Here is a 20,976-nt window from a genome sequence, read left to right as displayed (position 1 = left end):
CCACTTTACCATAGATACGTAGTAATACTGAGTTTTCCAAGAGACCTAGCTTTTTTTATGTCTTATCACGATGGTCAAAATATGCATCTACCAGGGCTCGAACCTGGAACCTTCCGCGTGTAAAGCGGACGTGATAACCACTACACCATAGATACGTAGCAATGCTATGTTTTCCGAGAGATCTAGCTAATTTTTATGCCCAATCACGATGGACAAAACATGTATCTACCAGGGCTCGAACATGGGACCTTCCGCGTGTAAAGCGGGCGTGATAACCACTACACCATAGATACGTAGTAATACTGAGTTTTCCAAGAGACCTAGCTTTTTTATGTCCTATCACGATGGTCAAAATATGTATCTACCAGGGCTCGAACCTGGGACCTTCCGCTTGTAAAGCGGACGTGATAACCACTACACCATAGATACGTAGCAATGCAAAGTTTTCCGAGAGATCTAGCTAATTTTTATGCCCAATCACGATGGACAAATCATGTATCTACCAGGGCTCGAACATGGGACCTTCCGCGTGTAAAGCGGACGTGATAACCACTACACCATAGATACGTAGTTATACTGAGTTTTCCAAGAGACCTAGCTTTTTTTATGTCCTATCACGATGGTCAAAATATGTATCTACCAGGGCTCGAACCTGGGACCTTCCGCGTGTAAAGCGGACGTGATAACCACTACACCATAGATACGTCGTAATGCTGAGTTTTCCAAGAGACCTAGCTTTTATATGCCCAAACACGATGGACAAAATATGTATCTAACAGGGCTCGAACCTGGGACCTTCCACGTGTTAGGCGGACGTGATAACCACTACACCATATATACGTAGTAATATTGAGTTTTCCGAGAGATCTAGCTAATTTTTATGCCCAATCACGATGGACAAAACATGTATCTACCACGGCTCGAACATGGGACCTTCCGCGTGTAAAGCGGACGTGATAACCACTACACCATAGATATGTAGTAATGCTGAAATTTCCAAGAGACCTAGCTTTTTTTATGTCTTATCACGATGGTCAAAATATGCATCTACCAGGGCTCGAACCTGGAACCTTCCGCGTGTAAAGCGGACGTGATAACCACTACACCATAGATACGTAGTAATACTGAGTTTTCCAAGAGATGTAGCTTTTTTATGTCCTATCACGATGGTCAAAATATGTATCAACCAGGGCTCGAACCTGGGACCTTCCGCGTGTAAAGCGGACGTGATAACCACTACACCATAGATACGTAGTAATGCTGAGTTTTCCAAGAGACCTAGCTTTTTTATGCCCAATCACGATGGACAAAATATGTATCTACCAGGGCTCGAACCTGGGACCTTCCGCGTGTAAAGCGGACGTGATAACCACTAAACCATAGATACGTAGTAATACTGAGTTTTCCAAGAGAGATAGCTTTTTTATGTCCTATCACGATGGTCAAAATATGTATCTACCAGGGCTCGAACCTGGGACCATCCGCGAGTAAAGCGGACGTGATAACCACTACACCATAGATACGTCGTAATGCTGAGTTTTCCAAGAGACCTAGCTTTTTTATGCCCAAACACGATGGACAAAATACGTATCTAACAGGGCTCGAACCTGGGACCTTCCACGTGTTAGGCGGACGTGATAACCACTACACCATATATACGAAGTAATAATTAGTTTTCCGAGAGATCTAGCTAATTTTTATGACCAATCACGATGGACAAAATATGTATCTACCAGGGCTCGAACCTGGGACCTTCCGCGTGTGAAGCAGACGTGATAACCACTACAACATAGATACGTTGTAATGCTGAAATTTCCAAGAGACGTAGCTTTTTTATGTCCTATCACGATGGTCAAAATATGTATCAACCAGGGCTCGAACCTGGGACCATCCGCGTGTAAAGCGGACGTGATAACCACTACACCACAGATACGTAGTAATACTGAGTTTTCCGAGAGATCGAGCTTATTTTTATGCCCAATCACGATGGACAAAACATGTATCTACCAGGGCTCGAACCTGGGACCTTCCGCGTTTAAAGCGGACGTGATAACCACTTTACCATAGATACGTAGTAATACTGAGTTTTCCAAGAGACCTAGCTTTTTTTATGTCTTATCACGATGGTCAAAATATGCATCTACCAGGGCTCGAACCTGGAACCTTCCGCGTGTAAAGCGGACGTGATAACCACTACACCATAGATACGTAGCAATGCTAAGTTTTCCGAGAGATCTAGCTAATTTTTATGCCCAATCACGATGGACAAAACATGTATCTACCAGGGCTCGAACATGGGACCTTCCGCGTGTAAAGCGGGCGTGATAACCACTACACCATAGATACGTAGTAATACTGAGTTTTCCAAGAGACCTAGCTTTTTTATGTCCTATCACGATGGTCAAAATATGTATCTACCAGGGCTCGAACCTGGGACCTTCTGCGTGTAAAGCGGACGTGATAACCACTACACTAAAGCTACGTAGTAATACTGAGTTTTCCAAGAGACGTAGCTTTTTTATGTCCTATCACGATGGTCAAAATATGTATCTACCAGGGCTCGAACCTAGGACCTTCCGCGTGTAAAGCGGACGTGATAACCACTACACCATAGATACGTAGTAATGCTGAGTTTTCCAAGAGACCTAGCTTTTTTATGCCCAATCACGATGGACAAAATATGTATCTACCAGGGCTCGAACCTGGGACCTTCCGCGTGTAAAGCGGACGTGATAACCACTACACCATAGATACGTAGTAATACTGAGTTTTCCAAGAGAGCTAGCTTTTTTATGTCCTATCACGATGGTCAAAATATGTATCTACCAGGGCTCGAACCTTCGACCATCCGCGAGTAAAGCGGACGTGATAACCACTACACCATAGATACGTCGTGATGCTGAGTTTTCCAAGAGACCTAGCTTTTTTATGCCCAAACACGATGGACAAATTATGTATCTAACAGGGCTCGAACCTGGGACCTTCCGCGTGTAAAGCGGACGTGATAACCACTACACCATAGATACGTAGTAATACTGAGTTTTCCAAGAGAGCTAGCTTTTTTATGTCCTATCACGATGGTCAAAATATGTATCTACCAGGGCTCGAACCTTCGACCATCCGCGAGTAAAGCGGACGTGATAACCACTACACCATAGATACGTCGTGATGCTGAGTTTTCCAAGAGACCTAGCTTTTTTATGCCCAAACACGATGGACAAAATATGTATCTAACAGGGCTCGAACCTGGGACCTTCCACGTGTTAGGCGGACGTGATAACCACTACACCATATATACGTACTAATACTGAGTTTTCCAAGAGACCTAGCTTTTTTATGTCCTATCACGATGGTCAAAATATGTATCTACCAGGGCTCGAACCTGGGACCTTCCGCGTGTAAAGCGGACGTGATAACCACTACACCATAGATACGTAGCAATGCTAAGTTTTCCGAGAGATCTAGCTAATTTTTATGCCCAATCACGATGGACAAAACATGTATCTACCAGGGCTCGAACATGGGACCTTCCGCGTGTAAAGCGGACGTGATAACCACTACACCATAGATACGTAGTAATACTGAGTTTTCCAAGAGACCTAGCTTTTTTTATGTCCTATCACGATGGTCAAAATATGTATCTACCAGGGCTCGAACCTGGGACCTTCCACGTGTGAAGCGGACGTGATAACCACTACACCATAGATACGTAGTAATACTGAGTTTTAAAAGAGACCTAGCTTTTTTTATGTCCTATCACGATGGTCAAAATATGTATCTACCAGGGCTCGAACCTGGGACCTTCCGCGTGTAAAGCGGACGTGATAACCACTACACCATAGATACGTCGTAATGCTGAGTTTTCCAAGAGACCTAGCTTTTATATGCCCAAACACGATGGACAAAATATGTATCTAACAGGGCTCGAACCTGGGACCTTCCACGTGTTAGGCGGACGTGATAACCACTACACCATATATACGTAGTAATATTGAGTTTTCCGAGAGATCTAGCTAATTTTTATGCCCAATCACGATGGACAAAACATGTATCTACCACGGCTCGAACATGGGACCTTCCGCGTGTAAAGCGGACGTGATAACCACTACACCATAGATACGTAGTAATGCTGAAATTTCCAAGAGACCTAGCTTTTTTTATGTCTTATCACGATGGTCAAAATATGCATCTACCAGGGCTCGAACCTGGAACCTTCCGCGTGTAAAGCGGACGTGATAACCACTACACCATAGATACGTGGTAATACTGAGTTTTCCAAGAGACCTAGCTTTTTTATGTCCTATCACGATGGTCAAAATATGTATCTACCAGGGCTCGAACCTGGGACCTTCCGCGTGTAAAGCGGACGTGATAACCACTACACTATAGATACGTAGCAATGCCAAGTTTTCCGAGAGATCTAGCTAATTTTTATGCCCAATCACGATGGACAAAACATGTATCTACCAGGGCTCGAACATGGGACCTTCCGCGTGTAAAGCGGACGTGATAACCACTACACCATAGATACGTAGTAATACTGAGTTTTCCAAGAGACCTAGCTTTTTTATGTCCTATCACGATGGTCAAAATATGTATCTACCAGGGCTCGAACCTTCGACCATCCGCGAGTAAAGCGGACGTGATAACCACTACACCATAGATACGTCGTGATGCTGAGTTTTCCAAGAGACCTAGCTTTTTTATGCCCAAACACGATGGACAAAATATGTATCTAACAGGGCTCGAACCTGGGACCTTCCACGTGTTAGGCGGACGTGATAACCACTACACCATATATACGTAGTAATATTGAGTTTTCCGAGAGATCTAGCTAATTTTTATGCCCAATCACGATGGACAAAACATGTATCTACCACGGCTCGAACATGGGACCTTCCGCGTGTAAAGCGGACGTGATAACCACTACACCATAGATATGTAGTAATGCTGAAATTTCCAAGAGACCTAGCTTTTTTTATGTCTTATCACGATGGTCAAAATATGCATCTACCAGGGCTCGAACCTGGAACCTTCCGCGTGTAAAGCGGACGTGATAACCACTACACCATAGATACGTAGTAATACTGAGTTTTCCAAGAGATGTAGCTTTTTTATGTCCTATCACGATGGTCAAAATATGTATCAACCAGGGCTCGAACCTGGGACCTTCCGCGTGTAAAGCGGACGTGATAACCACTACACCATAGATACGTAGTAATGCTGAGTTTTCCAAGAGACCTAGCTTTTTTATGCCCAATCACGATGGACAAAATATGTATCTACCAGGGCTCGAACCTGGGACCTTCCGCGTGTAAAGCGGACGTGATAACCACTAAACCATAGATACGTAGTAATACTGAGTTTTCCAAGAGAGATAGCTTTTTTATGTCCTATCACGATGGTCAAAATATGTATCTACCAGGGCTCGAACCTGGGACCATCCGCGAGTAAAGCGGACGTGATAACCACTACACCATAGATACGTCGTAATGCTGAGTTTTCCAAGAGACCTAGCTTTTTTATGCCCAAACACGATGGACAAAATACGTATCTAACAGGGCTCGAACCTGGGACCTTCCACGTGTTAGGCGGACGTGATAACCACTACACCATATATACGAAGTAATAATTAGTTTTCCGAGAGATCTAGCTAATTTTTATGACCAATCACGATGGACAAAATATGTATCTACCAGGGCTCGAACCTGGGACCTTCCGCGTGTGAAGCAGACGTGATAACCACTACAACATAGATACGTTGTAATGCTGAAATTTCCAAGAGACGTAGCTTTTTTATGTCCTATCACGATGGTCAAAATATGTATCAACCAGGGCTCGAACCTGGGACCATCCGCGTGTAAAGCGGACGTGATAACCACTACACCACAGATACGTAGTAATACTGAGTTTTCCGAGAGATCGAGCTTATTTTTATGCCCAATCACGATGGACAAAACATGTATCTACCAGGGCTCGAACCTGGGACCTTCCGCGTTTAAAGCGGACGTGATAACCACTTTACCATAGATACGTAGTAATACTGAGTTTTCCAAGAGACCTAGCTTTTTTTATGTCTTATCACGATGGTCAAAATATGCATCTACCAGGGCTCGAACCTGGAACCTTCCGCGTGTAAAGCGGACGTGATAACCACTACACCATAGATACGTAGCAATGCTAAGTTTTCCGAGAGATCTAGCTAATTTTTATGCCCAATCACGATGGACAAAACATGTATCTACCAGGGCTCGAACATGGGACCTTCCGCGTGTAAAGCGGGCGTGATAACCACTACACCATAGATACGTAGTAATACTGAGTTTTCCAAGAGACCTAGCTTTTTTATGTCCTATCACGATGGTCAAAATATGTATCTACCAGGGCTCGAACCTGGGACCTTCTGCGTGTAAAGCGGACGTGATAACCACTACACTAAAGCTACGTAGTAATACTGAGTTTTCCAAGAGACGTAGCTTTTTTATGTCCTATCACGATGGTCAAAATATGTATCTACCAGGGCTCGAACCTAGGACCTTCCGCGTGTAAAGCGGACGTGATAACCACTACACCATAGATACGTAGTAATGCTGAGTTTTCCAAGAGACCTAGCTTTTTTATGCCCAATCACGATGGACAAAATATGTATCTACCAGGGCTCGAACCTGGGACCTTCCGCGTGTAAAGCGGACGTGATAACCACTACACCATAGATACGTAGTAATACTGAGTTTTCCAAGAGAGCTAGCTTTTTTATGTCCTATCACGATGGTCAAAATATGTATCTACCAGGGCTCGAACCTTCGACCATCCGCGAGTAAAGCGGACGTGATAACCACTACACCATAGATACGTCGTGATGCTGAGTTTTCCAAGAGACCTAGCTTTTTTATGCCCAAACACGATGGACAAATTATGTATCTAACAGGGCTCGAACCTGGGACCTTCCGCGTGTAAAGCGGACGTGATAACCACTACACCATAGATACGTAGTAATACTGAGTTTTCCAAGAGAGCTAGCTTTTTTATGTCCTATCACGATGGTCAAAATATGTATCTACCAGGGCTCGAACCTTCGACCATCCGCGAGTAAAGCGGACGTGATAACCACTACACCATAGATACGTCGTGATGCTGAGTTTTCCAAGAGACCTAGCTTTTTTATGCCCAAACACGATGGACAAAATATGTATCTAACAGGGCTCGAACCTGGGACCTTCCACGTGTTAGGCGGACGTGATAACCACTACACCATATATACGTACTAATACTGAGTTTTCCAAGAGACCTAGCTTTTTTTATGTCCTATCACGATGGTCAAAATATGTATCTACCAGGGCTCGAACCTGGGACCTTCCGCGTGTAAAGCGGACGTGATAACCACTACACCATAGATACGTAGCAATGCTAAGTTTTCCGAGAGATCTAGCTAATTTTTATGCCCAATCACGATGGACAAAACATGTATCTACCAGGGCTCGAACATGGGACCTTCCGCGTGTAAAGCGGACGTGATAACCACTACACCATAGATACGTAGTAATACTGAGTTTTCCAAGAGACCTAGCTTTTTTTATGTCCTATCACGATGGTCAAAATATGTATCTACCAGGGCTCGAACCTGGGACCTTCCACGTGTGAAGCGGACGTGATAACCACTACACCATAGATACGTAGTAATACTGAGTTTTAAAAGAGACCTAGCTTTTTTTATGTCCTATCACGATGGTCAAAATATGTATCTACCAGGGCTCGAACCTGGGACCTTCCGCGTGTAAAGCGGACGTGATAACCACTACACCATAGATACGTCGTAATGCTGAGTTTTCCAAGAGACCTAGCTTTTATATGCCCAAACACGATGGACAAAATATGTATCTAACAGGGCTCGAACCTGGGACCTTCCACGTGTTAGGCGGACGTGATAACCACTACACCATATATACGTAGTAATATTGAGTTTTCCGAGAGATCTAGCTAATTTTTATGCCCAATCACGATGGACAAAACATGTATCTACCACGGCTCGAACATGGGACCTTCCGCGTGTAAAGCGGACGTGATAACCACTACACCATAGATACGTAGTAATGCTGAAATTTCCAAGAGACCTAGCTTTTTTTATGTCTTATCACGATGGTCAAAATATGCATCTACCAGGGCTCGAACCTGGAACCTTCCGCGTGTAAAGCGGACGTGATAACCACTACACCATAGATACGTGGTAATACTGAGTTTTCCAAGAGACCTAGCTTTTTTATGTCCTATCACGATGGTCAAAATATGTATCTACCAGGGCTCGAACCTGGGACCTTCCGCGTGTAAAGCGGACGTGATAACCACTACACTATAGATACGTAGCAATGCCAAGTTTTCCGAGAGATCTAGCTAATTTTTATGCCCAATCACGATGGACAAAACATGTATCTACCAGGGCTCGAACATGGGACCTTCCGCGTGTAAAGCGGACGTGATAACCACTACACCATAGATACGTAGTAATACTGAGTTTTCCAAGAGACCTAGCTTTTTTATGTCCTATCACGATGGTCAAAATATGTATCTACCAGGGCTCGAACCTTCGACCATCCGCGAGTAAAGCGGACGTGATAACCACTACACCATAGATACGTCGTGATGCTGAGTTTTCCAAGAGACCTAGCTTTTTTATGCCCAAACACGATGGACAAAATATGTATCTAACAGGGCTCGAACCTGGGACCTTCCACGTGTTAGGCGGACGTGATAACCACTACACCATATATACGTACTAATACTGAGTTTTCCAAGAGACCTAGCTTTTTTTATGTCCTATCACGATGGTCAAAATATGTATCTACCAGGGCTCGAACCTGGGACCTTCCGCGTGTAAAGCGGACGTGATAACCACTACACCATAGATACGTAGCAATGCTAAGTTTTCCGAGAGATCTAGCTAATTTTTATGCCCAATCACGATGGACAAAACATGTATCTACCAGGGCTCGAACATGGGACCTTCCGCGTGTAAAGCGGACGTGATAACCACTACACCATAGATACGTAGTAATACTGAGTTTTCCAAGAGACCTAGCTTTTTTTATGTCCTATCACGATGGTCAAAATATGTATCTACCAGGGCTCGAACCTGGGACCTTCCACGTGTGAAGCGGACGTGATAACCACTACACCATAGATACGTAGTAATACTGAGTTTTCCAAGAGACCTAGCTTTTTTTATGTCCTATCACGATGGTCAAAATATGTATCTACCAGGGCTCGAACCTGGGACCTTCCGCGTGTAAAGCGGACGTGATAACCACGACACCATAGATACGTCGTAATGCTGAGTTTTCCAAGAGACCTAGCTTTTATATGCCCAAACACGATGGACAAAATATGTATCTAACAGGGCTCGAACCTGGGACCTTCCACGTGTTAGGCGGACGTGATAACCACTACACCATATATACGTAGTAATATTGAGTTTTCCGAGAGATCTAGCTAATTTTTATGCCCAATCACGATGGACAAAACATGTATCTACCAGGGCTCGAACATGGGACCTTCCGCGTGTAAAGCGGACGTGATAACCACTACACCATAGATACGTAGTAATACTGAGTTTTCCAAGAGACCTAGCTTTTTTTATGTCCTATCACGATGGTCAAAATATGTATCTACCAGGGCTCTAACCTGGGACCTTCCGCGTGTAAAGCGGACGTGATAACCACTACACCATAGATACGTCGTAATGCTGAGTTTTCCAAGAGACCTAGCTTTTATATGCCCAAACACGATGGACAAAATATGTATCTAACAGGGCTCGAACCTGGGACCTTCCACGTGTTAGGCGGACGTGATAACCACTACACCATATATACGTAGTAATATAGAGTTTTCCGAGAGATCTAGCTAATTTTTATGCCCAATCACGATGGACAAAACATGTATCTACCACGGCTCGAACATGGGACCTTCCGCGTGTAAAGCGGACGTGATAACACCTACACCATAGATACGTAGCAATGCTAAGTTTTCCGAAAGATCTAGCTAATTGTTATGCCCAATCACGATGGACAAAACATGTATCTACCAGGGCTCGAACATGAGACCTTCCGCGTGTAAAGCGGACGTGATAACCACTACACCATAGATACGTAGTAATACTGAGTTTTCCAAGAGACCTAGCTTTTTTTATGTCCTATCACGATGGTCAAAATATGTATCTACCAGGGCTCGAACCTGGGACCTTCCACGTGTGAAGCGGACGTGATAACCACTACACCATAGCTACGTAGTAATACTGAGTTTTCCAAGAGACGTAGCTTTTTTATGTCCTATCACGATGGTCAAAATATGTATCTACCAGGGCTCGAACCTGGGACCTTCCGCTTGTAAAGCGGACGTGATAACCACTACACCATAGATACGTAGCAATGCTATGTTTTCCGAGAGATCTAGCTAATTTTTATGCCCAATCACGATGGACAAAACATGTATCTACCAGGGCTCGAACATGGGACCTTCCGCGTGTAAAGCGGACGTGATAACCACTACACCATAGATACGTAGTAATACTGAGTTTTCCAAGAGACCTAGCTTTTTTTATGTCCTATCACGATGGTCAAAATATGTATCTACCAGGGCTCGAACCTGGGACCTTCCGCGTGTAAAGCGGACGTGATAACCACTACACCATAGATACGTCGTAATGCTGAGTTTTCCAAGAGACCTAGCTTTTATATGCCCAAACACGATGGACAAAATATGTATCTAACAGGGCTCGAACCTGGGACCTTCCACGTGTTAGGCGGACGTGATAACCACTACACCATATATACGTAGTAATATTGAGTTTTCCGAGAGATCTAGCTAATTTTTATGCCCAATCACGATGGACAAAACATGTATCTACCACGGCTCGAACATGGGACCTTCCGCGTGTAAAGCGGACGTGATAACCACTACACCATAGATACGTAGTAATGCTGAAATTTCCAAGAGACCTAGCTTTTTTATGTCCTATCACGATGGTCAAAATATGTATCTACCAGGGCTCGAACCTGGGACCTTCCGCGTGTAAAGCGGACGTGATAACCACTACACTATAGATACGTAGCAATGCCAAGTTTTCCGAGAGATCTAGCTAATTTTTATGCCCAATCACGATGGACAAAACATGTATCTACCAGGGCTCGAACATGGGACCTTCCGCGTGTAAAGCGGACGTGATAACCACTACACCATAGATACGTAGTAATACTGAGTTTTCCAAGAGACCTAGCTTTTTTATGTCCTATCACGATGGTCAAAATATGTATCTACCAGGGCTCGAACCTTCGACCATCCGCGAGTAAAGCGGACGTGATAACCACTACACCATAGATACGTCGTGATGCTGAGTTTTCCAAGAGACCTAGCTTTTTTATGCCCAAACACGATGGACAAAATATGTATCTAACAGGGCTCGAACCTGGGACCTTCCACGTGTTAGGCGGACGTGATAACCACTACACCATATATACGTACTAATACTGAGTTTTCCAAGAGACCTAGCTTTTTTTATGTCCTATCACGATGGTCAAAATATGTATCTACCAGGGCTCGAACCTGGGACCTTCCGCGTGTAAAGCGGACGTGATAACCACTACACCATAGATACGTAGCAATGCTAAGTTTTCCGAGAGATCTAGCTAATTTTTATGCCCAATCACGATGGACAAAACATGTATCTACCAGGGCTCGAACATGGGACCTTCCGCGTGTAAAGCGGACGTGATAACCACTACACCATAGATACGTAGTAATACTGAGTTTTCCAAGAGACCTAGCTTTTTTTATGTCCTATCACGATGGTCAAAATATGTATCTACCAGGGCTCGAACCTGGGACCTTCCACGTGTGAAGCGGACGTGATAACCTCTACACCATAGATACGTAGTAATACTGAGTTTTCCAAGAGACCTAGCTTTTTTTATGTCCTATCACGATGGTCAAAATATGTATCTACCAGGGCTCGAACCTGGGACCTTCCGCGTGTAAAGCGGACGTGATAACCACTACACCATAGATACGTCGTAATGCTGAGTTTTCCAAGAGACCTAGCTTTTATATGCCCAAACACGATGGACAAAATATGTATCTAACAGGGCTCGAACCTGGGACCTTCCACGTGTTAGGCGGACGTGATAACCACTACACCATATATACGTAGTAATATTGAGTTTTCCGAGAGATCTAGCTAATTTTTATGCCCAATCACGATGGACAAAACATGTATCTACCACGGCTCGAACATGGGACCTTCCGCGTGTAAAGCGGACGTGATAACCACTACACCATAGATACGTAGTAATGCTGAAATTTCCAAGAGACCTAGCTTTTTTTATGTCTTATCACGATGGTCAAAATATGCATCTACCAGGGCTCGAACCTGGAACCTTCCGCGTGTAAAGCGGACGTGATAACCACTACACCATAGATACGTGGTAATACTGAGTTTTCCAAGAGACCTAGCTTTTTTATGTCCTATCACGATGGTCAAAATATGTATCTACCAGGGCTCGAACCTGGGACCTTCCGCGTGTAAAGCGGACGTGATAAACACTACACTATAGATACGTAGCAATGCCAAGTTTTCCGAGAGATCTAGCTAATTTTTATGCCCAATCACGATGGACAAAACATGTATCTACCAGGGCTCGAACATGGGACCTTCCGCGTGTAAAGCGGACGTGATAACCACTACACCATAGATACGTAGTAATACTGAGTTTTCCAAGAGACCTAGCTTTTTTTATGTCCTATCACGATGGTCAAAATATGTATCTACCAGGGCTCTAACCTGGGACCTTCCGCGTGTAAAGCGGACGTGATAACCACTACACCATAGATACGTCGTAATGCTGAGTTTTCCAAGAGACCTAGCTTTTATATGCCCAAACACGATGGACAAAATATGTATCTAACAGGGCTCGAACCTGGGACCTTCCACGTGTTAGGCGGACGTGATAACCACTACACCATATATACGTAGTAATATAGAGTTTTCCGAGAGATCTAGCTAATTTTTATGCCCAATCACGATGGACAAAACATGTATCTACCACGGCTCGAACATGGGACCTTCCGCGTGTAAAGCGGACGTGATAACACCTACACCATAGATACGTAGCAATGCTAAGTTTTCCGAAAGATCTAGCTAATTTTTATGCCCAATCACGATGGACAAAACATGTATCTACCAGGGCTCGAACATGAGACCTTCCGCGTGTAAAGCGGACGTGATAACCACTACACCATAGATACGTAGTAATACTGAGTTTTCCAAGAGACCTAGCTTTTTTTATGTCCTATCACGATGGTCAAAATATGTATCTACCAGGGCTCGAACCTGGGACCTTCCACGTGTGAAGCGGACGTGATAACCACTACACCATAGCTACGTAGTAATACTGAGTTTTCCAAGAGACGTAGCTTTTTTATGTCCTATCACGATGGTCAAAATATGTATCTACCAGGGCTCGAACCTGGGACCTTCCGCTTGTAAAGCGGACGTGATAACCACTACACCATAGATACGTAGCAATGCTATGTTTTCCGAGAGATCTAGCTAATTTTTATGCCCAATCACGATGGACAAAACATGTATCTACCAGGGCTTGAACATGGGACCTTCCGCGTGTAAAGCGGACGTGATAACCACTACACCATAGATACGTAGTAATACTGAGTTTTCCAAGAGACCTAGCTTTTTTTATGTCCTATCACGATGGTCAAAATATGTATCTACCAGGGCTCTAACCTGGGACCTTCCGCGTGTAAAGCGGACGTGATAACCACTACACCATAGATACGTCGTAATGCTGAGTTTTCCAAGAGACCTAGCTTTTATATGCCCAAACACGATGGACAAAATATGTATCTAACAGGGCTCGAACCTGGGACCTTCCACGTGTTAGGCGGACGTGATAACCACTACACCATATATACGTAGTAATATAGAGTTTTCCGAGAGATCTAGCTAATTTTTATGCCCAATCACGATGGACAAAACATGTATCTACCACGGCTCGAACATGGGACCTTCCGCGTGTAAAGCGGACGTGATAACACCTACACCATAGATACGTAGCAATGCTAAGTTTTCCGAAAGATCTAGCTAATTGTTATGCCCAATCACGATGGACAAAACATGTATCTACCAGGGCTCGAACATGAGACCTTCCACGTGTGAAGCGGACGTGATAACCACTACACCATAGCTACGTAGTAATACTGAGTTTTCCAAGAGACCTAGCTTTTTTATGTCCTATCACGATGGTCAAAATATGTATCTACCAGGGCTCGAACCTGGGACCTTCCGCTTGTAAAGCGGACGTGATAACCACTACACCATAGATACGTAGCAATGCTATGTTTTCCGAGAGATCTAGCTAATTTTTATGCCCAATCACGATGGACAAAACATGTATCTACCAGGGCTCGAACATGGGACCTTCCGCGTGTAAAGCGGACGTGATAACCACTACACCATAGATACGTAGTAATACTGAGTTTTCCAAGAGACCTAGCTTTTTTTATGTCCTATCACGATGGTCAAAATATGTATCTACCAGGGCTCGAACCTGGGACCTTCCGCGTGTAAAGCGGACGTGATAACCACTACACCATAGATACGTCGTAATGCTGAGTTTTCCAAGAGACCTAGCTTTTATATGCCCAAACACGATGGACAAAATATGTATCTAACAGGGCTCGAACCTGGGACCTTCCACGTGTTAGGCGGACGTGATAACCACTACACCATATATACGTAGTAATATTGAGTTTTCCGAGAGATCTAGCTAATTTTTATGCCCAATCACGATGGACAAAACATGTATCTACCACGGCTCGAACATGGGACCTTCCGCGTGTAAAGCGGACGTGATAACCACTACACCATAGATACGTAGTAATGCTGAAATTTCCAAGAGACCTAGCTTTTTTTATGTCTTATCACGATGGTCAAAATATGCATCTACCAGGGCTCGAACCTGGAACCTTCCGCGTGTAAAGCGGACGTGATAACCACTACACCATAGATACGTGGTAATACTGAGTTTTCCAAGAGACCTAGCTTTTTTATGTCCTATCACGATGGTCAAAATATGTATCTACCAGGGCTCGAACCTGGGACCTTCCGCGTGTAAAGCGGACGTGATAACCACTACACTATAGATACGTAGCAATGCCAAGTTTTCCGAGAGATCTAGCTAATTTTTATGCCCAATCACGATGGACAAAACATGTATCTACCAGGGCTCGAACATGGGACCTTCCGCGTGTAAAGCGGACGTGATAACCACTACACCATAGATACGTAGTAATACTGAGTTTTCCAAGAGACCTAGCTTTTTTATGTCCTATCACGATGGTCAAAATATGTATCTACCAGGGCTCGAACCTGGGACCTTCCGCTTGTAAAGCGGACGTGATAACCACTACACCATAGATACGTATTAATACTGAGTTTTCCAAGAGACCTAGCTTTTTTTATGTCATATCACGATGGTCAAAATTTGTATCTACCAGGGCTCGAACCTGGGACCTTCCGCGTGTAAAGCGGACGTGATAACCACTACACCATAGATACGTCGTAATGCTGAGTTTTCCAAGAGACCTAGCTTTTATATGCCCAAACACGATGGACAAAATATGTATCGAACAGGGCTCGAACCTGGGACCTTCCACGTGTTAGGCGGACGTGATAACCACTACACCATATATACGTAGTAATATTGAGTTTTCCGAGAGATCTAGCTAATTTTTATGCCCAATCACGATGGACAAAACATGTATCTACCACGGCTCGAACATGGGACCTTCCGCGTGTAAAGCGGACGTGATAACCACTACACCATAGATACGTAGTATTGCTGAAATTTCCAAGAGACCTAGCTTTTTTTATGTCTTATCACGATGGTCAAAATATGCATCTACCAGGGCTCGAACCTGGAACCTTCCGCGTGTAAAGCGGACGTGATAACCACTACACCATAGATACGTAGTAATACTGAGTTTTCCAAGAGACCTAGCTTTTTTATGTCCTATCACGATGGTCAAAATATGTATCTACCAGGGCTCGAACCTGGGACCTTCCGCGTGTAAAGCGGACGTGATAACCACTACACTATAGCTACGTAGTAATACTGAGTTTTCCAAGAGACGTAGCTTTTTTATGTCCTATCACGATGGTCAAAATATGTTTCAACCAGGGCTCGAACCTGGGACCTTCCGCGTGTAAAGCGGACGTGATAACCACTACACCATAGATACGTAGTAATACTGAGTTTTCCAAGAGACCTAGCTTTTTTATGCCCAATCACGATGGACCAAATATGTATCTACCAGGGCTCGAACCTGGGACCTTCCACGTGTTAAACGGACGTGATAACCACTACACCATATATACGTAGTAATAATTAGTTTTCCGAGAGATCTAGCTAATTTTTATGCCCAATCACGATGGACAAAATATGTATCTACCAGGGCTCGAACCTGGGACCTTCCGCGTGTGAAGCAGACGTGATAACCACTACAACATAGATACGTAGTAATGCTGAAATTTCCAAGAGACCTAGCTTTTTTATGCCCAATCACGATGGACAAAATATGTATCTACCAGGGCTCGAACCTGGGACCTTCCGCGTGTTAGGCGGACGTGATAACCACTACACCACAGATACGTAGTAATACTGAGTTTTCCGAGAGATCGAGCTTATTTTTATGCCCAATCACGATGGACAAAACATGTATCTACCAGGGCTCGAACCTGGGACCTTCCGCGTTTAAAGCGGACGTGATAACCACTTCACCATAGATACGTAGTAATACTCAGTTTTCCGAGAGATCTAGCTAATTTTTATGCCCAATCACGATGGACAAATCATGTATCTACCAGGGCTCGAACATGGGACCTTCCGCGTGTAAAGCGGACGTGATAACCACTACACCATAGATACGTAGTAATACTGAGTTTTCCAAGAGACCTAGCTTTTTTATGTCCTATCACGATGGTCAAAATATGTATCTACCAGGGCTCGAACCTGGGACCTTCCGCGTGTAAAGCGGACGTGATAACCACTACACCATAGATACGTCGTAATGCTGAGTTTTCCAAGAGACCTAGCTTTTTTATGCCCAAACACGATGGACAAAATATGTATCTAACAGGGCTCGAACCTGGGACCTTCCACGTGTTAGGCGGACGTGATAACCACTACACCATATATACGTAGTAATAATTAGTTTTCCGAGAGATCTAGCTAATTTTTATGCCCAATCACGATGGACAAAATATGTATCTACCAGGGCTCGAACCTGGGACCTTCCGCGTGTGAAGCAGACGTGATAACCACTACAACATAGATACGTAGTAATGCTGAAATTTCCAAGAGACCTAGCTTTTTTATGCCCAATCACGATGGACAAAATATGTATCTACCAGGGCTCGAACTTGGGACCTTCCGCGTGTTAGGCGGACGTGATAACCACTACACCACAGATACGTAGTAATACTGAGTTTTCCGAGAGATCGAGCTTATTTTTATGCCCAATCACGATGGACAAAACATGTATCTACCAGGGCTCGAACCTGGGACCTTCCGCGTTTAAAGCGGACGTGATAACCACTTCACCATAGATACGTAGTAATACTGAGTTTTCCAAGAGACCTAGCTTTTTTTATGTCTTATCACGATGGTCAAAATATGCATCTACCAGGGCTCGAACCTGGAACCTTCCGCGTGTAAAGCGGACGTGATAACCACTACACCATAGATACGTAGCAATGCTAAGTTTTCCGAGAGATCTAGCTAATTTTTATGCCCAATCACGATGGACAAAACATGTATCTACCAGGGCTCGAACATGGGACCTTCCGCGTGTAAAGCGGGCGTGATAACCACTACACCATATATACGTAGTAATAATTAGTTTTCCGAGAGATCTAGCTAATTTTTATGCCCAATCACGATGGACAAAATATGTATCTACCAGGGCTCGAACCTGGGACCTTCCACGTGTTAGGCGGACGTGATAACCACTACACCATATATACGTAGTGATAATTAGTTTTCCGAGAGATCTAGCTAATTTTTATGCCCAATCACGATGGACAAAATATGTATCTACCAGGGCTCGAACCTGGGACCTTCCGCGTGTGAAGCAGACGTGATAACCACTACAACATAGATACGTAGTAATGCTGAAATTTCCAAGAGACCTAGCTTTTTTATGCCCAATCAAGATGGACAAAATATGTATCTACCAGGGCTCGAACCTGGGACCTTCCGCGTGTTAGGCGGACGTGATAACCACTACACCACAGATACGTAGTAATACTGAGTTTGCCGAGAGATCGAGCTTATTTTTATGCCCAATCACGATGGACAAAACATGTATCTACCAGGGCTCGAACCTGGGACCTTCCGCGTCTGAAGCAGACGTGATAACCACTACAACATAGATACGTAGTAATGCTGAAATTTCCAAGAGACCTAGCTTTTTTATGCCCAATCACGATGGACAAAATATGTATCTACCAGGGCTCGAACCTGGGACCTTCCGCGTGTTAGGCGGACGTGATAACCACTACACCACAGATACGTAGTAATACTGAGTTTTCCGAGAGATCGAGCTTATTTTTATGCCCAATCACGCTGGACAAAACATGTATCTACCAGGGCTCGAACCTGGGACCTTCCGCGTTTAAAGCGGACGTGATAACCACTTCACCATAGATACGTAGTAATACTGAGTTTTCCAAGAGACCTAGCTTTTTTTATGTCTTATCACGATGGTCAAAATATGCATCTACCAGGGCTCGAACCTGGGACCTTCCGCTTGTAAAGCGGACGTGACAACCACTACACCATATATCGTAGCAATGCTAAGTTTTCCGAGAGATCTAGCTAATTTTTATGCCCAATCACGATGGACAAATCATGTATCTACCAGGGCTCGAACATGGGACCTTCCGCGTGTAAAGCGGACGTGATAACCACTACACCATCGATACGTAGTAATACTGAGTTTTCCAAGAGACCTAGCTTTTTTTATGTCCTATCACGATGGTCAAAATATGTATCTACCAGGGCTCGAACCTGGGACCTTCCGCGTGTAAAGCGGACGTGATAACCACTACACCATAGATACGTCGTAATGCTGAGTTTTCCAAGAGACCTAGCTTTTATATGCCCAAACACGATGGACAAAATATGTATCTAACAGGGCTCGAACCTGGGACCTTCCACGTGTTAGGCGGACGTGATAACCACTACACCATATATACGTAGTAATATTGAGTTTTCCGAGAGATCTAGCTAATTTTTATGCCCAATCACGATGGACAAAACATGTATCTACCACGGCTCGAACATGGGACCTTCCGCGTGTAAAGCGGACGTGATAACCACTACACCATAGATACGTAGTAATGCTGAAATTTCCAAGAGACCTAGCTTTTTTTATGTCTTATCACGATGGTCAAAATATGCATCTACCAGGGCTCGAACCTGGAACCTTCCGCGTGTAAAGCGGACGTGATAACCACTACACCATAGATACGTCGTAATGCTGAGTTTTCCAAGAGACCTAGCTTTTTTATGCCCAAACACGATGGACAAAATATGTATCTAACAGGGCTCGAACCTGGGACCTTCCACGTGTTAGGCGGACGTGATAACCACTACACCATATATACGTAGTAATAATTAGTTTTCCGAGAGATCTAGCTAATTTTTATGCCCAATCACGATGGACAAAATATGTATCTACCAGGGCTCGAACCTGGGACCTTCCGCGTGTGAAGCAGACGTGATAACCACTACAACATAGATACGTAGTAATGCTGAAATTTCCAAGAGACCTAGCTTTTTTATGCCCAATCACGATGGACAAAATATGTATCTACCAGGGCTCGAACTTGGGACCTTCCGCGTGTTAGGCGGACGTGATAACCACTACACCACAGATACGTAGTAATACTGAGTTTTCCGAGAGATCGAGCTTATTTTTATGCCCAATCACGATGGACAAAACATGTATCTACCAGGGCTCGAACCTGGGACCTTCCGCGTTTAAAGCGGACGTGATAACCACTTCACCATAGATACGTAGTAATACTGAGTTTTCCAAGAGACCTAGCTTTTTTTATGTCTTATCACGATGGTCAAAATATGCATCTACCAGGGCTCGAACCTGGAACCTTCCGCGTGTAAAGCGGACGTGATAACCACTACACCATAGATACGTAGCAATGCTAAGTTTTCCGAGAGATCTAGCTAATTTTTATGCCCAATCACGATGGACAAAACATGTATCTACCAGGGCTCGAACATGGGACCTTCCGCGTGTAAAGCGGGCGTGATAACCACTACACCATATATACGTAGTAATAATTAGTTTTCCGAGAGATCTAGCTAATTTTTATGCCCAATCACGATGGACAAAATATGTATCTACCAGGGCTCGAACCTGGGACCTTCCACGTGTTAGGCGGACGTGATAACCACTACACCATATATACGTAGTGATAATTAGTTTTCCGAGAGATCTAGCTAATTTTTATGCCCAATCACGATGGACAAAATATGTATCTACCAGGGCTCGAACCTGGGACCTTCCGCGTGTGAAGCAGACGTGATAAACACTACAACATAGATACGTAGTAATGCTGAAATTTCCAAGAGACCTAGCTTTTTTATGCCCAATCACGATGGACAAAATATGTATCTACCAGGGCTCGAACCTGGGACCTTCCGCGTGTTAGGCGGACGTGATAACCACTACACCACAGATACGTAGTAATACTGAGTTTGCCGAGAGATCGAGCTTATTTTTATGCCCAATCACGATGGACAAAACATGTATCTACCAGGGCTCGAACCTGGGACCTTCCGCGTCTGAAGCAGACGTGATAACCACTACAACATAGATACGTAGTAATGC

The 20,976-nt window shown here is 44.1% G+C and overlaps 89 non-coding genes across 89 annotated transcripts; all 89 read right to left on the bottom strand.

The window, feature by feature from the left end:
- Window positions 1-82: 82 nt before the first annotated feature.
- Window positions 83-155, bottom strand: TRNAV-UAC (transfer RNA valine (anticodon UAC)). The gene has a single exon. It is a non-coding gene; the product is annotated as a tRNA-Val (tRNA).
- Window positions 156-356: 201 nt separating this feature from the next.
- Window positions 357-429, bottom strand: TRNAV-UAC (transfer RNA valine (anticodon UAC)). Its single transcript has one exon. It is a non-coding gene; the product is annotated as a tRNA-Val (tRNA).
- A 65-nt stretch (window positions 430-494) lies between these two features.
- On the bottom strand, window positions 495-567 carry TRNAV-UAC (transfer RNA valine (anticodon UAC)). The gene has a single exon. It is a non-coding gene; the product is annotated as a tRNA-Val (tRNA).
- A 64-nt stretch (window positions 568-631) lies between these two features.
- TRNAV-UAC (transfer RNA valine (anticodon UAC)) lies at window positions 632-704 on the bottom strand. The gene has a single exon. It is a non-coding gene; the product is annotated as a tRNA-Val (tRNA).
- A 338-nt stretch (window positions 705-1,042) lies between these two features.
- TRNAV-UAC (transfer RNA valine (anticodon UAC)) lies at window positions 1,043-1,115 on the bottom strand. The gene has a single exon. It is a non-coding gene; the product is annotated as a tRNA-Val (tRNA).
- Window positions 1,116-1,178: 63 nt separating this feature from the next.
- Window positions 1,179-1,251, bottom strand: TRNAV-UAC (transfer RNA valine (anticodon UAC)). The gene has a single exon. It is a non-coding gene; the product is annotated as a tRNA-Val (tRNA).
- Window positions 1,252-1,314: 63 nt separating this feature from the next.
- TRNAV-UAC (transfer RNA valine (anticodon UAC)) lies at window positions 1,315-1,387 on the bottom strand. The gene has a single exon. It is a non-coding gene; the product is annotated as a tRNA-Val (tRNA).
- A 63-nt stretch (window positions 1,388-1,450) lies between these two features.
- TRNAV-UAC (transfer RNA valine (anticodon UAC)) lies at window positions 1,451-1,523 on the bottom strand. The gene has a single exon. It is a non-coding gene; the product is annotated as a tRNA-Val (tRNA).
- Window positions 1,524-1,724: 201 nt separating this feature from the next.
- On the bottom strand, window positions 1,725-1,797 carry TRNAV-CAC (transfer RNA valine (anticodon CAC)). Its single transcript has one exon. It is a non-coding gene; the product is annotated as a tRNA-Val (tRNA).
- Window positions 1,798-1,860: 63 nt separating this feature from the next.
- On the bottom strand, window positions 1,861-1,933 carry TRNAV-UAC (transfer RNA valine (anticodon UAC)). Its single transcript has one exon. It is a non-coding gene; the product is annotated as a tRNA-Val (tRNA).
- Window positions 1,934-2,135: 202 nt separating this feature from the next.
- On the bottom strand, window positions 2,136-2,208 carry TRNAV-UAC (transfer RNA valine (anticodon UAC)). The gene has a single exon. It is a non-coding gene; the product is annotated as a tRNA-Val (tRNA).
- Window positions 2,209-2,545: 337 nt separating this feature from the next.
- Window positions 2,546-2,618, bottom strand: TRNAV-UAC (transfer RNA valine (anticodon UAC)). The gene has a single exon. It is a non-coding gene; the product is annotated as a tRNA-Val (tRNA).
- A 63-nt stretch (window positions 2,619-2,681) lies between these two features.
- TRNAV-UAC (transfer RNA valine (anticodon UAC)) lies at window positions 2,682-2,754 on the bottom strand. Its single transcript has one exon. It is a non-coding gene; the product is annotated as a tRNA-Val (tRNA).
- A 199-nt stretch (window positions 2,755-2,953) lies between these two features.
- On the bottom strand, window positions 2,954-3,026 carry TRNAV-UAC (transfer RNA valine (anticodon UAC)). Its single transcript has one exon. It is a non-coding gene; the product is annotated as a tRNA-Val (tRNA).
- A 335-nt stretch (window positions 3,027-3,361) lies between these two features.
- TRNAV-UAC (transfer RNA valine (anticodon UAC)) lies at window positions 3,362-3,434 on the bottom strand. Its single transcript has one exon. It is a non-coding gene; the product is annotated as a tRNA-Val (tRNA).
- A 65-nt stretch (window positions 3,435-3,499) lies between these two features.
- On the bottom strand, window positions 3,500-3,572 carry TRNAV-UAC (transfer RNA valine (anticodon UAC)). The gene has a single exon. It is a non-coding gene; the product is annotated as a tRNA-Val (tRNA).
- A 64-nt stretch (window positions 3,573-3,636) lies between these two features.
- TRNAV-CAC (transfer RNA valine (anticodon CAC)) lies at window positions 3,637-3,709 on the bottom strand. The gene has a single exon. It is a non-coding gene; the product is annotated as a tRNA-Val (tRNA).
- A 64-nt stretch (window positions 3,710-3,773) lies between these two features.
- On the bottom strand, window positions 3,774-3,846 carry TRNAV-UAC (transfer RNA valine (anticodon UAC)). The gene has a single exon. It is a non-coding gene; the product is annotated as a tRNA-Val (tRNA).
- A 338-nt stretch (window positions 3,847-4,184) lies between these two features.
- On the bottom strand, window positions 4,185-4,257 carry TRNAV-UAC (transfer RNA valine (anticodon UAC)). Its single transcript has one exon. It is a non-coding gene; the product is annotated as a tRNA-Val (tRNA).
- A 63-nt stretch (window positions 4,258-4,320) lies between these two features.
- Window positions 4,321-4,393, bottom strand: TRNAV-UAC (transfer RNA valine (anticodon UAC)). The gene has a single exon. It is a non-coding gene; the product is annotated as a tRNA-Val (tRNA).
- Window positions 4,394-4,458: 65 nt separating this feature from the next.
- TRNAV-UAC (transfer RNA valine (anticodon UAC)) lies at window positions 4,459-4,531 on the bottom strand. The gene has a single exon. It is a non-coding gene; the product is annotated as a tRNA-Val (tRNA).
- Window positions 4,532-5,005: 474 nt separating this feature from the next.
- Window positions 5,006-5,078, bottom strand: TRNAV-UAC (transfer RNA valine (anticodon UAC)). Its single transcript has one exon. It is a non-coding gene; the product is annotated as a tRNA-Val (tRNA).
- Window positions 5,079-5,141: 63 nt separating this feature from the next.
- Window positions 5,142-5,214, bottom strand: TRNAV-UAC (transfer RNA valine (anticodon UAC)). Its single transcript has one exon. It is a non-coding gene; the product is annotated as a tRNA-Val (tRNA).
- Window positions 5,215-5,277: 63 nt separating this feature from the next.
- TRNAV-UAC (transfer RNA valine (anticodon UAC)) lies at window positions 5,278-5,350 on the bottom strand. The gene has a single exon. It is a non-coding gene; the product is annotated as a tRNA-Val (tRNA).
- A 63-nt stretch (window positions 5,351-5,413) lies between these two features.
- TRNAV-UAC (transfer RNA valine (anticodon UAC)) lies at window positions 5,414-5,486 on the bottom strand. The gene has a single exon. It is a non-coding gene; the product is annotated as a tRNA-Val (tRNA).
- A 201-nt stretch (window positions 5,487-5,687) lies between these two features.
- On the bottom strand, window positions 5,688-5,760 carry TRNAV-CAC (transfer RNA valine (anticodon CAC)). Its single transcript has one exon. It is a non-coding gene; the product is annotated as a tRNA-Val (tRNA).
- Window positions 5,761-5,823: 63 nt separating this feature from the next.
- On the bottom strand, window positions 5,824-5,896 carry TRNAV-UAC (transfer RNA valine (anticodon UAC)). Its single transcript has one exon. It is a non-coding gene; the product is annotated as a tRNA-Val (tRNA).
- A 202-nt stretch (window positions 5,897-6,098) lies between these two features.
- On the bottom strand, window positions 6,099-6,171 carry TRNAV-UAC (transfer RNA valine (anticodon UAC)). Its single transcript has one exon. It is a non-coding gene; the product is annotated as a tRNA-Val (tRNA).
- A 337-nt stretch (window positions 6,172-6,508) lies between these two features.
- Window positions 6,509-6,581, bottom strand: TRNAV-UAC (transfer RNA valine (anticodon UAC)). Its single transcript has one exon. It is a non-coding gene; the product is annotated as a tRNA-Val (tRNA).
- Window positions 6,582-6,644: 63 nt separating this feature from the next.
- On the bottom strand, window positions 6,645-6,717 carry TRNAV-UAC (transfer RNA valine (anticodon UAC)). Its single transcript has one exon. It is a non-coding gene; the product is annotated as a tRNA-Val (tRNA).
- Window positions 6,718-6,916: 199 nt separating this feature from the next.
- Window positions 6,917-6,989, bottom strand: TRNAV-UAC (transfer RNA valine (anticodon UAC)). The gene has a single exon. It is a non-coding gene; the product is annotated as a tRNA-Val (tRNA).
- A 336-nt stretch (window positions 6,990-7,325) lies between these two features.
- On the bottom strand, window positions 7,326-7,398 carry TRNAV-UAC (transfer RNA valine (anticodon UAC)). Its single transcript has one exon. It is a non-coding gene; the product is annotated as a tRNA-Val (tRNA).
- Window positions 7,399-7,463: 65 nt separating this feature from the next.
- On the bottom strand, window positions 7,464-7,536 carry TRNAV-UAC (transfer RNA valine (anticodon UAC)). Its single transcript has one exon. It is a non-coding gene; the product is annotated as a tRNA-Val (tRNA).
- A 64-nt stretch (window positions 7,537-7,600) lies between these two features.
- On the bottom strand, window positions 7,601-7,673 carry TRNAV-CAC (transfer RNA valine (anticodon CAC)). The gene has a single exon. It is a non-coding gene; the product is annotated as a tRNA-Val (tRNA).
- Window positions 7,674-7,737: 64 nt separating this feature from the next.
- TRNAV-UAC (transfer RNA valine (anticodon UAC)) lies at window positions 7,738-7,810 on the bottom strand. The gene has a single exon. It is a non-coding gene; the product is annotated as a tRNA-Val (tRNA).
- A 338-nt stretch (window positions 7,811-8,148) lies between these two features.
- TRNAV-UAC (transfer RNA valine (anticodon UAC)) lies at window positions 8,149-8,221 on the bottom strand. The gene has a single exon. It is a non-coding gene; the product is annotated as a tRNA-Val (tRNA).
- A 63-nt stretch (window positions 8,222-8,284) lies between these two features.
- TRNAV-UAC (transfer RNA valine (anticodon UAC)) lies at window positions 8,285-8,357 on the bottom strand. Its single transcript has one exon. It is a non-coding gene; the product is annotated as a tRNA-Val (tRNA).
- Window positions 8,358-8,422: 65 nt separating this feature from the next.
- Window positions 8,423-8,495, bottom strand: TRNAV-UAC (transfer RNA valine (anticodon UAC)). Its single transcript has one exon. It is a non-coding gene; the product is annotated as a tRNA-Val (tRNA).
- A 336-nt stretch (window positions 8,496-8,831) lies between these two features.
- Window positions 8,832-8,904, bottom strand: TRNAV-UAC (transfer RNA valine (anticodon UAC)). Its single transcript has one exon. It is a non-coding gene; the product is annotated as a tRNA-Val (tRNA).
- Window positions 8,905-8,969: 65 nt separating this feature from the next.
- Window positions 8,970-9,042, bottom strand: TRNAV-UAC (transfer RNA valine (anticodon UAC)). Its single transcript has one exon. It is a non-coding gene; the product is annotated as a tRNA-Val (tRNA).
- Window positions 9,043-9,106: 64 nt separating this feature from the next.
- TRNAV-CAC (transfer RNA valine (anticodon CAC)) lies at window positions 9,107-9,179 on the bottom strand. The gene has a single exon. It is a non-coding gene; the product is annotated as a tRNA-Val (tRNA).
- A 64-nt stretch (window positions 9,180-9,243) lies between these two features.
- On the bottom strand, window positions 9,244-9,316 carry TRNAV-UAC (transfer RNA valine (anticodon UAC)). Its single transcript has one exon. It is a non-coding gene; the product is annotated as a tRNA-Val (tRNA).
- Window positions 9,317-9,517: 201 nt separating this feature from the next.
- TRNAV-UAC (transfer RNA valine (anticodon UAC)) lies at window positions 9,518-9,590 on the bottom strand. Its single transcript has one exon. It is a non-coding gene; the product is annotated as a tRNA-Val (tRNA).
- Window positions 9,591-9,654: 64 nt separating this feature from the next.
- Window positions 9,655-9,727, bottom strand: TRNAV-UAC (transfer RNA valine (anticodon UAC)). Its single transcript has one exon. It is a non-coding gene; the product is annotated as a tRNA-Val (tRNA).
- Window positions 9,728-10,203: 476 nt separating this feature from the next.
- TRNAV-CAC (transfer RNA valine (anticodon CAC)) lies at window positions 10,204-10,276 on the bottom strand. The gene has a single exon. It is a non-coding gene; the product is annotated as a tRNA-Val (tRNA).
- A 63-nt stretch (window positions 10,277-10,339) lies between these two features.
- Window positions 10,340-10,412, bottom strand: TRNAV-UAC (transfer RNA valine (anticodon UAC)). Its single transcript has one exon. It is a non-coding gene; the product is annotated as a tRNA-Val (tRNA).
- Window positions 10,413-10,477: 65 nt separating this feature from the next.
- On the bottom strand, window positions 10,478-10,550 carry TRNAV-UAC (transfer RNA valine (anticodon UAC)). Its single transcript has one exon. It is a non-coding gene; the product is annotated as a tRNA-Val (tRNA).
- A 64-nt stretch (window positions 10,551-10,614) lies between these two features.
- Window positions 10,615-10,687, bottom strand: TRNAV-UAC (transfer RNA valine (anticodon UAC)). Its single transcript has one exon. It is a non-coding gene; the product is annotated as a tRNA-Val (tRNA).
- Window positions 10,688-11,024: 337 nt separating this feature from the next.
- TRNAV-UAC (transfer RNA valine (anticodon UAC)) lies at window positions 11,025-11,097 on the bottom strand. Its single transcript has one exon. It is a non-coding gene; the product is annotated as a tRNA-Val (tRNA).
- Window positions 11,098-11,162: 65 nt separating this feature from the next.
- On the bottom strand, window positions 11,163-11,235 carry TRNAV-UAC (transfer RNA valine (anticodon UAC)). Its single transcript has one exon. It is a non-coding gene; the product is annotated as a tRNA-Val (tRNA).
- A 336-nt stretch (window positions 11,236-11,571) lies between these two features.
- Window positions 11,572-11,644, bottom strand: TRNAV-UAC (transfer RNA valine (anticodon UAC)). Its single transcript has one exon. It is a non-coding gene; the product is annotated as a tRNA-Val (tRNA).
- Window positions 11,645-11,709: 65 nt separating this feature from the next.
- On the bottom strand, window positions 11,710-11,782 carry TRNAV-UAC (transfer RNA valine (anticodon UAC)). Its single transcript has one exon. It is a non-coding gene; the product is annotated as a tRNA-Val (tRNA).
- Window positions 11,783-11,846: 64 nt separating this feature from the next.
- Window positions 11,847-11,919, bottom strand: TRNAV-CAC (transfer RNA valine (anticodon CAC)). Its single transcript has one exon. It is a non-coding gene; the product is annotated as a tRNA-Val (tRNA).
- Window positions 11,920-11,983: 64 nt separating this feature from the next.
- On the bottom strand, window positions 11,984-12,056 carry TRNAV-UAC (transfer RNA valine (anticodon UAC)). The gene has a single exon. It is a non-coding gene; the product is annotated as a tRNA-Val (tRNA).
- A 338-nt stretch (window positions 12,057-12,394) lies between these two features.
- Window positions 12,395-12,467, bottom strand: TRNAV-UAC (transfer RNA valine (anticodon UAC)). The gene has a single exon. It is a non-coding gene; the product is annotated as a tRNA-Val (tRNA).
- Window positions 12,468-12,530: 63 nt separating this feature from the next.
- Window positions 12,531-12,603, bottom strand: TRNAV-UAC (transfer RNA valine (anticodon UAC)). Its single transcript has one exon. It is a non-coding gene; the product is annotated as a tRNA-Val (tRNA).
- A 65-nt stretch (window positions 12,604-12,668) lies between these two features.
- On the bottom strand, window positions 12,669-12,741 carry TRNAV-UAC (transfer RNA valine (anticodon UAC)). The gene has a single exon. It is a non-coding gene; the product is annotated as a tRNA-Val (tRNA).
- A 64-nt stretch (window positions 12,742-12,805) lies between these two features.
- Window positions 12,806-12,878, bottom strand: TRNAV-UAC (transfer RNA valine (anticodon UAC)). The gene has a single exon. It is a non-coding gene; the product is annotated as a tRNA-Val (tRNA).
- Window positions 12,879-13,354: 476 nt separating this feature from the next.
- TRNAV-CAC (transfer RNA valine (anticodon CAC)) lies at window positions 13,355-13,427 on the bottom strand. Its single transcript has one exon. It is a non-coding gene; the product is annotated as a tRNA-Val (tRNA).
- A 63-nt stretch (window positions 13,428-13,490) lies between these two features.
- TRNAV-UAC (transfer RNA valine (anticodon UAC)) lies at window positions 13,491-13,563 on the bottom strand. The gene has a single exon. It is a non-coding gene; the product is annotated as a tRNA-Val (tRNA).
- A 202-nt stretch (window positions 13,564-13,765) lies between these two features.
- TRNAV-UAC (transfer RNA valine (anticodon UAC)) lies at window positions 13,766-13,838 on the bottom strand. Its single transcript has one exon. It is a non-coding gene; the product is annotated as a tRNA-Val (tRNA).
- A 475-nt stretch (window positions 13,839-14,313) lies between these two features.
- On the bottom strand, window positions 14,314-14,386 carry TRNAV-UAC (transfer RNA valine (anticodon UAC)). The gene has a single exon. It is a non-coding gene; the product is annotated as a tRNA-Val (tRNA).
- A 65-nt stretch (window positions 14,387-14,451) lies between these two features.
- TRNAV-UAC (transfer RNA valine (anticodon UAC)) lies at window positions 14,452-14,524 on the bottom strand. The gene has a single exon. It is a non-coding gene; the product is annotated as a tRNA-Val (tRNA).
- Window positions 14,525-14,588: 64 nt separating this feature from the next.
- Window positions 14,589-14,661, bottom strand: TRNAV-UAC (transfer RNA valine (anticodon UAC)). The gene has a single exon. It is a non-coding gene; the product is annotated as a tRNA-Val (tRNA).
- A 338-nt stretch (window positions 14,662-14,999) lies between these two features.
- On the bottom strand, window positions 15,000-15,072 carry TRNAV-UAC (transfer RNA valine (anticodon UAC)). Its single transcript has one exon. It is a non-coding gene; the product is annotated as a tRNA-Val (tRNA).
- Window positions 15,073-15,135: 63 nt separating this feature from the next.
- TRNAV-UAC (transfer RNA valine (anticodon UAC)) lies at window positions 15,136-15,208 on the bottom strand. The gene has a single exon. It is a non-coding gene; the product is annotated as a tRNA-Val (tRNA).
- Window positions 15,209-15,273: 65 nt separating this feature from the next.
- On the bottom strand, window positions 15,274-15,346 carry TRNAV-UAC (transfer RNA valine (anticodon UAC)). The gene has a single exon. It is a non-coding gene; the product is annotated as a tRNA-Val (tRNA).
- Window positions 15,347-15,409: 63 nt separating this feature from the next.
- TRNAV-UAC (transfer RNA valine (anticodon UAC)) lies at window positions 15,410-15,482 on the bottom strand. The gene has a single exon. It is a non-coding gene; the product is annotated as a tRNA-Val (tRNA).
- A 64-nt stretch (window positions 15,483-15,546) lies between these two features.
- TRNAV-UAC (transfer RNA valine (anticodon UAC)) lies at window positions 15,547-15,619 on the bottom strand. The gene has a single exon. It is a non-coding gene; the product is annotated as a tRNA-Val (tRNA).
- A 338-nt stretch (window positions 15,620-15,957) lies between these two features.
- Window positions 15,958-16,030, bottom strand: TRNAV-UAC (transfer RNA valine (anticodon UAC)). Its single transcript has one exon. It is a non-coding gene; the product is annotated as a tRNA-Val (tRNA).
- Window positions 16,031-16,093: 63 nt separating this feature from the next.
- Window positions 16,094-16,166, bottom strand: TRNAV-UAC (transfer RNA valine (anticodon UAC)). Its single transcript has one exon. It is a non-coding gene; the product is annotated as a tRNA-Val (tRNA).
- Window positions 16,167-16,503: 337 nt separating this feature from the next.
- Window positions 16,504-16,576, bottom strand: TRNAV-CAC (transfer RNA valine (anticodon CAC)). Its single transcript has one exon. It is a non-coding gene; the product is annotated as a tRNA-Val (tRNA).
- Window positions 16,577-16,639: 63 nt separating this feature from the next.
- TRNAV-AAC (transfer RNA valine (anticodon AAC)) lies at window positions 16,640-16,712 on the bottom strand. Its single transcript has one exon. It is a non-coding gene; the product is annotated as a tRNA-Val (tRNA).
- A 203-nt stretch (window positions 16,713-16,915) lies between these two features.
- On the bottom strand, window positions 16,916-16,988 carry TRNAV-UAC (transfer RNA valine (anticodon UAC)). The gene has a single exon. It is a non-coding gene; the product is annotated as a tRNA-Val (tRNA).
- Window positions 16,989-17,051: 63 nt separating this feature from the next.
- On the bottom strand, window positions 17,052-17,124 carry TRNAV-UAC (transfer RNA valine (anticodon UAC)). Its single transcript has one exon. It is a non-coding gene; the product is annotated as a tRNA-Val (tRNA).
- A 201-nt stretch (window positions 17,125-17,325) lies between these two features.
- TRNAV-CAC (transfer RNA valine (anticodon CAC)) lies at window positions 17,326-17,398 on the bottom strand. Its single transcript has one exon. It is a non-coding gene; the product is annotated as a tRNA-Val (tRNA).
- A 63-nt stretch (window positions 17,399-17,461) lies between these two features.
- TRNAV-AAC (transfer RNA valine (anticodon AAC)) lies at window positions 17,462-17,534 on the bottom strand. The gene has a single exon. It is a non-coding gene; the product is annotated as a tRNA-Val (tRNA).
- Window positions 17,535-17,736: 202 nt separating this feature from the next.
- On the bottom strand, window positions 17,737-17,809 carry TRNAV-UAC (transfer RNA valine (anticodon UAC)). The gene has a single exon. It is a non-coding gene; the product is annotated as a tRNA-Val (tRNA).
- A 341-nt stretch (window positions 17,810-18,150) lies between these two features.
- Window positions 18,151-18,223, bottom strand: TRNAV-CAC (transfer RNA valine (anticodon CAC)). Its single transcript has one exon. It is a non-coding gene; the product is annotated as a tRNA-Val (tRNA).
- A 63-nt stretch (window positions 18,224-18,286) lies between these two features.
- On the bottom strand, window positions 18,287-18,359 carry TRNAV-AAC (transfer RNA valine (anticodon AAC)). Its single transcript has one exon. It is a non-coding gene; the product is annotated as a tRNA-Val (tRNA).
- A 65-nt stretch (window positions 18,360-18,424) lies between these two features.
- TRNAL-CAG (transfer RNA leucine (anticodon CAG)) lies at window positions 18,425-18,497 on the bottom strand. Its single transcript has one exon. It is a non-coding gene; the product is annotated as a tRNA-Leu (tRNA).
- A 63-nt stretch (window positions 18,498-18,560) lies between these two features.
- TRNAV-AAC (transfer RNA valine (anticodon AAC)) lies at window positions 18,561-18,633 on the bottom strand. The gene has a single exon. It is a non-coding gene; the product is annotated as a tRNA-Val (tRNA).
- A 476-nt stretch (window positions 18,634-19,109) lies between these two features.
- On the bottom strand, window positions 19,110-19,182 carry TRNAV-UAC (transfer RNA valine (anticodon UAC)). Its single transcript has one exon. It is a non-coding gene; the product is annotated as a tRNA-Val (tRNA).
- Window positions 19,183-19,520: 338 nt separating this feature from the next.
- TRNAV-UAC (transfer RNA valine (anticodon UAC)) lies at window positions 19,521-19,593 on the bottom strand. The gene has a single exon. It is a non-coding gene; the product is annotated as a tRNA-Val (tRNA).
- Window positions 19,594-19,794: 201 nt separating this feature from the next.
- On the bottom strand, window positions 19,795-19,867 carry TRNAV-CAC (transfer RNA valine (anticodon CAC)). The gene has a single exon. It is a non-coding gene; the product is annotated as a tRNA-Val (tRNA).
- A 63-nt stretch (window positions 19,868-19,930) lies between these two features.
- Window positions 19,931-20,003, bottom strand: TRNAV-AAC (transfer RNA valine (anticodon AAC)). Its single transcript has one exon. It is a non-coding gene; the product is annotated as a tRNA-Val (tRNA).
- Window positions 20,004-20,205: 202 nt separating this feature from the next.
- Window positions 20,206-20,278, bottom strand: TRNAV-UAC (transfer RNA valine (anticodon UAC)). The gene has a single exon. It is a non-coding gene; the product is annotated as a tRNA-Val (tRNA).
- A 477-nt stretch (window positions 20,279-20,755) lies between these two features.
- On the bottom strand, window positions 20,756-20,828 carry TRNAV-AAC (transfer RNA valine (anticodon AAC)). The gene has a single exon. It is a non-coding gene; the product is annotated as a tRNA-Val (tRNA).
- Window positions 20,829-20,893: 65 nt separating this feature from the next.
- Window positions 20,894-20,966, bottom strand: TRNAL-CAG (transfer RNA leucine (anticodon CAG)). Its single transcript has one exon. It is a non-coding gene; the product is annotated as a tRNA-Leu (tRNA).
- Window positions 20,967-20,976: the final 10 nt, after the last annotated feature.

The sequence above is a fragment of the Phalangium opilio genome, unplaced genomic scaffold (genome assembly GCF_054372755.1).
Source record: "Phalangium opilio isolate 3A_F unplaced genomic scaffold, DU_Popi_V2 ptg000013l_1, whole genome shotgun sequence".
Taxonomy (NCBI): Eukaryota; Metazoa; Arthropoda; class Arachnida; order Opiliones; family Phalangiidae; genus Phalangium; species Phalangium opilio.
This window is presented reverse-complemented; position numbering and strand designations above follow the sequence as displayed.